The 7796-nt window shown below is 42.6% G+C and overlaps 1 pseudogene; it reads left to right on the top strand.

Annotated features, from left to right (window-relative positions):
- The first annotated feature begins 3385 nt into the window (after nt 1-3385).
- Nucleotides 3386-7524, top strand: LOC147421616 (uncharacterized; annotated as a pseudogene).
- The last annotated feature ends 272 nt before the right edge of the window (nt 7525-7796 follow it).

The raw sequence follows: 7796 nt of genomic DNA, 5'->3' as shown, positions 1-7796 counted from the left end.
TAAACAACACAGTTCAATTTTGCACTACATTCTTGTCTATGGTTAGCCTGTGCTAAGCTAAGTCATTACTCAAGATTGTGTTTATGTGCCCAAAGCTAATCTATCTTGGAACCTAATTCACTTGAGTGACAATCTTGCTTATACACACTCACACACTTGCACTATGTTTCTCTATCACCCACCCTAGCTAGCACGATGCCATTCCCATCAAGTGGTATCAAAGCTATGGTGTGCCAACTAGGGCTATTTCTATGTTAGTATCATTAGGACCTTCTAATCATCATAAGGACCCTTTGGTGCTTTCTCTTCTTCTCTCCCTTGCATACCTTATGACTAATTAGCATCAATTGGATAGTGTGAGAATGTCCTTGGGTCTGATTACCTTGGGGCACTACGCTCTAAGCTAATTACAAAACTAAATAGCATTAGGCTTCACCATTAGTTGTGTTTTGCATTGATCTTATCATTTTTACATCATCTTTGTATGTAGAATTGCTCCCAAGTACAACACCATCCACAATTCATCACTTATGTATGTAAGTAGCATGTCTCAAGATCTTCCCGCCAAGACAATCCATGATCAAATTGCCTTTCATTTGCACATTTTAAAGCTCAATTGATTTTGCACACTCTCTCTCATTCGATTTTTTGTAAAACAGTGCTTTAGAAGTTTTTGGTGATTATGTTGTCTTTACAGCCCATGTTTTGCAGGGCAAGAGGGTTGTCCTTGGTAGAGGCCATTCATAAGATTAATCGTGCAACAACTGTTGGCTTGCTTCTCATCTTAACTGTTAATTTGATGAATGATGAAATCTAACACGTGATGGTATCATCATTTGTTGCCAATGGTGGCACAAGAGTGAAGCATCCAAGTATGACACGCAGAAGTGGAGTACAATCTATGTGGCAAGATATATATATGGGACGCTAGAATTGATTGGCTTTTACATAAACTAATGACCTCTTGTTTACCTCATTTTTGGTATGTAGATGAAACAAAGAAAGGCAGCTTTGTTAAAAACAAAGTGATACAAAAATTGATGGAGCATTCAATTGAAAGGGATCAAACTATTGTGGATGGCGATGTGGCATTTTAAAGAGCATTCTAGTGTTATGGAAAAAATCAAGAGCCAACTTCTCATGGTGGGGTGCGTTGCCTTGTGTACAATGCCAATTGTGATTGGGGATGTCGCAATTGCCTATGGGCAATAAAGGGTAACATGTGCAGGCACCAAGTCAAAGTTATGCTACACAAGGGTTTTACTTTCAACATTATTGTGGACAAGTGTCTCAACTTGTATCATGATGGACATGAAAATATTATTGTCTCTACTAGCAACTCACCCATAATGGCTCATAGTGGCAATGAGATAGATGTATGCCAAATTGGTATGTAAGAGCAAACCATAAAGAAGCTAAATGCAGCCAAATGCTATGCACATGCTCTTTATAGGGTGAAAGAAAATCCGGGTTTACAAGCATATTTTGATGTTTTAATGCAAAGAGTTCTGCTCCATTTGCAAGAGGTGCAAGCAAGGGGATTGGATGGAGTTTTTCATCCCGCCAAAGACTTTCAACCAATACAAGATGGGTTTGGTAACTCTATACAACAAGCGAAGCCCTTTATTGAACAACATGCGAGAAATAGGACCTCAACAACAATGGTTCAAGGCACGGCTATGCCATTTTCATGACCAACTACCAAGGAAGCGATCGGTGCAATCTACATTAGGTTCCCATGCTTTGGAATAAGGGGTTGTTCATAGTTGTAGTGGTGAATGTTTATGGACATTTTATGTTTGCACAGTTTCTCTTTCATCAATTGTGAATTATCATCGCCAAAATTTCAATTGCATAAATGGATTTGATATATTTTGAGTGCAAATGTAATTGGCACTTCATTTCAAATTATCCATATGCCTTCTTTGTGCGTAATCTGTGAAGTGTAGTGAGCAAAGTGGGGGAGAAAGGGGGTAAAGTGTAGAAGTAGGGGTGTGTGTGTGTGTGCGCAAAAAATGAAGTGTGTAAAGATGGAGAATTAGAGTCACTGGCACACGCAAAATGTAAAGTGGCTAAAGATGAAGAGATTGTGTGTGTATGTGTGTGTTTTTTTTGGGGGTGAAGGGGGGGGACTAGACTCTCTCTCTCTCAATTTTGTTCAAATGCAATTGAAATTCGGTAATATTCTCTCTCTCTCTCTCTCTCTCTCTCTCTCTCTCTCTCACACACACACACACACACACACACACACGTGCATGTGCGCGCACACACACACACACACACAATTTTGTTCAAATATAATTTAATTTGAGAGATGTTGAGAAAAAACGACATCTTAAGGTAAGGTTAATTTTACCTTGTGCTTAAGGTAAAACTCATACCTTTATATTTTGTTTAGAAAGTTTTATAGAGGGAGAGAGAGATTGCAATCTATGTGTGAGGGAGAAGAAAAATGTTTTCATATGCTTTAGAATAAAACTTTATTTAGTAAAATTTCGTTTAGGAAATTTTGAAGCTAATTTATTATTAAGCTTCTGCCTTTTCTTCTCACTTGCACTAGTAATTTTGAAGTTAAAGAGTTACTAAAGCTTCCGTCCTATTCTCACTGCACCACAACGTACAAGGGCAAGTAGCCTTTGGCAAGACATGCCTCAATTGTTGAGTACGTCATCCAGGTGCATGCAACATTCCATTCAGCACTGCAGCTTTTGGTGAGCTGGGAGCCTCAGGACTATATAACACATAGCATTTAAAGAGGGGGGGTAAGGGGATCAATGGCAGGGAACTGGATTGGGGCTTATCGAGGGGATCTGGACCGTGCATACCTGTAAAAACTAAACCTGGACAGCGGGGGGGGCTGGGCATGCTGGCCAAATTCAAAACATGGGGCATGGGACGCGTGGCGACTACTGATTGGTTGCATGGTGAGCCCGCGAGTGGGGGGGTACGGGGGTTTGGCGGGGAGGAGGTCCTTACAGGATTTTGCGCTATTGGTGGATAATCCCGTCATCGCTATCCGGTCATCGCTCAGGCCCAGCATCGTTTGAGAGCGAAGCGGAGGAGCAGCAAGTAAGGTGAGGGCATCTCCTTTTCTCGCTGGCTGCGAAGGTTGGGATGCATGCGTTCTGTGTGGGCAGCATTGAAGGTGAGCACAATTTTTTTTTTCGCTGAAGGGTTGGATGCGTGGGTTCCATGCATGCTTTCTGCAAGCATCTCAGGGCTCGCCCATGGGGTTATGCACGAGCTTGGCCATGTGAAGAAAGGGAGTGCGTTGTGTGGCTGACTGTGTGTGTCTGTGTGTGTGTGTGTGAGAGAGAGAGAGAAATAGAGGGAATTATTGTCATGCTTTTCATGAGCTAATTTGGCTTGAGGTTGTGGCTAGGGGATGGCTCGTTCACCTGCTAGAAAGGGGAAAAGAACATGGCAAAGGGGTGGTTGCTCTCGCATCACAAGAGGAAAGGCCGATGTCTCACCAAAGGCAAAGAATGGGGAGGAGGTCCAGCCTACGGAGAAGTCCGAGAAGGTGGACATAGCTAAAGAGCAAGAAGAGGAACCCTTGTGTCATGAGGAGAGATTCACTACTCCTCCCACATCTCCTCATGTAGAAGGGGCTACTTCTCAACCAAGGAGAAGTCCACGGAAGCACACCTTGCCTGAGATGGGCACACCCTCGAGCCTAAACATCCGTCCGCGAAAGAGGTTGGTGGGCTCAAGGGGATGTGGAGTTGAGACATAGGATGTAGCAAAGGGAGAAGCACAGGAGGTATTTGAGGATCTGCCAAAGCAAGAAGAGGCAGCCAGCATCCAAGATCCAAAAGTCTATCTAGAGATTGAGCTCCCTGATGGACGGCTAGCACGCCAATGCCGCGCAAGTGCTGATTGCCCAAAGCGACCGGCCTTCATCTTCAAAAGACTACGGATGATGTCTCACCTCAAGACTTTCCATGGAATCACTGTAGAGATTGAAAAGCGCCCTGGAGGTCCCCCCCTCCACAAAGAAGCTGAGAGAAGAGCAAACCTCATGCCTAATCGGGAAGTGAAAGCTTGGCATAAAGCAGCTTTAAAGAGATTTGGCGACAAGGATAGGAAGTTTAGGCAAAATTGTAAAAGGTATCAGCGCATCACGCGCATACGGGCTCAGCAAGTATGGAAGGACCTTGGAAATCAGTACAAGCACATGTCAGAGGCCGCTTTTATTGAGGAATTTGTGGCTGGGAAGATGCAATACTACATGGCAGTCAAGGCTCTCCGGCTGGCAAAAATTCAAAAGCACATTGATGAAGGTTACAACACACATGTAAGTTTCCGATTTGTCTAATTTAATTTTCTTTTGTCATCAATTTTCATAGTATGTTTGCACACCATGTTTGATTAGTTCATTCATTTCTACTAATTCTCTAACTACCATGCTATGGACATTCACAGAAGAGGATGCATGATATTCCTCCTTGGCTTGAGGCAGCCTTGGAGGACACTGACAATGAGGACCCTTTCCAGTATGCTCCCGAAGGAGAGGACGACAATGAGAATTATGAAGACAAGAGAGAAGAGGGCCCAGGACTTGTAGAGACATTAAGCAATATTAAGCTCGATGAGAATGTATGTGTCTAGGATTTGTAACTTTTGCTTTTTTGTGCATACGTAATTTTGTTTAGGTGTTGAGAGCGGTGAAAAAAAATCCAGCATGCTGATGTGTTCTAATAAATGTGCATTCCTTTCTAGCCTACATTGCTCGCAACTCCAACAAAGAAAAAGCTTCCGATTCAAAGAGGGAAGACACAAGAGAAAGCTATTGAAATAGGCTCTCCTGATGATGCATCTTTGTCGGCTCTCCTATTTTATGTCGGTAATAACCAGCTGACAATTGAAAAAATATGCCATGAAATCAGCCCTGCCACTCCGACACGTAGTAATCGGGCCTTGTACAGGTGGCTTTTGTCAACCATCCCTATGTTCACAGTTTTCTAATTGTTTGATACTCACTATGTTCATGATTGTGGCATGTTGGATGTAGATTCTCTTCACATGTGCCTATGTCGCTTAACTCTCTTCACTTTGGCCTACGAGTGGACATTGATGATCAGGCTCTACGCTTCATCTTATCAAATAAAGCATCCACACGCACGATGAATCTATTTGCAATGTAATCATCGCCATGTTTTTGTTATTGAGTGGTATGCATTATGGTGAGCAAACATGTGCTTAACATACTCACTTTTACAGGTGGATGGAGTACACACTAGGCTCAGATGTCCTCATGCAAGTGATGCTTGTGGACTCTATGTGGTATCCTGTTGTGGATGCGACTTTGGCCAAGCAAGATTCCATGCGGGTCTTACATAACTTCTTCGGGGAGAGGGACTTTGGTGAATGCGTGCTTACATTTTTTCCAATCATTTACAGGTGGTTTGTAAGGAGAGGACAAAGGACTGCTAGGTATGCTACATTGTGGCTTCTCATTGATATGCTGATGTTGTCTCTCTTTGCAACAGGGAGCATTGGACATGTTGTGTTATGTATCTTGCCACACATGCAAAGATTGCTGGGATACGTTGGAGAAAGAACCACATTCTCTACTATGACCCACTTGGGTGCACGACCATGATGGATATTGTACATGTTTTGCACAGGTACATGGGTTGACTTTGTTCATCATAGCTTGGGGAGGTCGGTATATGAAACAAGTTGATATGGATCTATCAATGGTTTTTTATCTTGCTGGTTATGAATATGCAGTGCTATGGAGGCGATGGCCCAAGGAGTAAAAGCTCATGATGTCCAACATGCACTGCTTGAACCTGCCACCAAATTTGAGTTAAAAGTGTTGAAAGTATGTCTCCTTGTGCTCCTCTCATGCTTGGAAAATTTAGGGCATGTTAGTCATGTTAATGGTTTGATGCTGCAGGGTCCAATTCAACCAAATGCGATTGACTGTGGGTTTTATGTCATGGCTGCCATTCGCTACATAATTCGGTCTTGCTTGCAGGAGAAGAGCAAAAGATGGGTATGCTTAGAGTGTGTGTCGAGTGCTAGCTTTCTACCATATGCATCTGGATATTAATCTCCTTTCTAATTTCCTTCAATCCTCTTGTGTTTGTCAATGTTGTGCAGGTGAAGAAGACATGGTTCATACACGATGATGTATTGGCATTGAGGCAAAGCCTCCATAGTTGGTGCTTAGATATAGTGGGGGAGGAATGAGATTATGGCTGGTCACCATATGTGTTGCATTTTACGCTAAAGGGAGCCAGGTCTATGGCCGTTTTGTAAAACAACCCATGAAACTTTATGTATGATCGAGTTTAGGGCGAGGTTTTGTGTCAGCCTACATGTAATGTCCAGGGTTTGTGTCGATAAAGTATGTATGGCGAGTTTTATGCTGCAATATTGGTTCAAAGAAAGCAAATCATTGGCTACTGACTATGTTTATGTGGGCTTGTTTATGGCGGCTAGCCACGTCCGAGATCCATATTTTGTCTATGTGCAGGTTCAGGACTATGTTTGATGTATGTGGGAAGTGGCCATGTTTATGTATACAAGCAGGTTTATGGTTATGTCTGGGTTTATTTATGTTTGCAGGTTTTTGGCTACGTCCGGGTTTAGTTCCATGTGGGGCTAGTGGCCATTTTTATTTTTGTTTGCAGGTTTATTTCCACGTCTGGGTTTAGTGTTTATGGTGTAAGCGGCATGTATCAGAGTTTTATGCTTGAGCTCGATCGAACCCCGATTCCTCATCCATTTCTGGACATGCATCTAGTCCAGTTAAATTATTATTTATGGTGATGTTTGATTTTTATTTCCTGTTGAGTAAAATTTATGGCAAGGTCCGATTCTGTCTAAGGCGACTCCCCGATTATGTATGTTTATGGCGAGGTTTTGTAATGTGTTCCAAGTTTGTGGTGCATTGTCCTTTGTGACGAGCTTTTGGTGCAATGTTTCACGTTTATATCTGGATCTATAATAGGTGCTCGGGTTTGGGTTGGTTTATGGCTATGTCTGAGAGCCATGTATGTTTTATGGCTTCGTCCGGGTTTAGTGATCGGATGTATGGTTGTTGGGCCATTTTTATTTCCGTATGCAGGTTTATGGCTTCGTCCGGGTTTAGTGATCGGATGTATGGTTGTTGGGCCATTTTTATTTCTGTATGCAAGTTTATGGCTTCGTCCGGGTTCAGTGATCGGAGGTATGGTTGTTGGGTCATTTTTATTTCTGTATGCAGGTTTATGGCTTCGTCCGGGTTTAGTGATCGGATGTATGGTTGTTGGGCCATTTTTATTTCTGTATGCAAGTTTATGGCTTCGTCCGGGTTTAGTTATTATATGTACTCTCTGATAAGCCAATGTTTATGTGTATATTAGTGATCATGTAATACAAATGGCTCGATCAATTTGACATTATGGTGACTCTAGGTTTATGGCATTATGGCGAGGTCCAATTGGTGTTTGTGCCGAGCGACTCTAGGTTTATGGCATTATGGTCTGATTGGTGTTTGTACCGTTGCAGTCTATTTCGAGTCTCCTATAACTGATCATGTAACCCTAAACCGGCTTGATCAATTTGATGTTATGGTTTGTGCTGACTCTACATTTATGGCATTATGGCGAGATTTGTTTTTGTGTGTGTTTATGGTGAAGTCATGCCAGTTGGGTGTGTTTGACAATCAGTTTATGGTCATGTCCGAGATTATGGCGAGGTCCGATTGGTGGTGTTTGTGCCGACCCTACGTTTAGGGCATTATGGCGAGGTTTGTTTTTAGTGTCATGCTGGGTGTGTGTGAGCTTTCGCCAATCAATTTA

This window comes from Adiantum capillus-veneris, chromosome 27, assembly GCF_014529385.1.
Source record: "Adiantum capillus-veneris isolate H3 chromosome 27, ASM1452938v2, whole genome shotgun sequence".
NCBI lineage: Eukaryota > Viridiplantae > Streptophyta > Polypodiopsida > Polypodiales > Pteridaceae > Adiantum > Adiantum capillus-veneris.
This window is presented reverse-complemented; position numbering and strand designations above follow the sequence as displayed.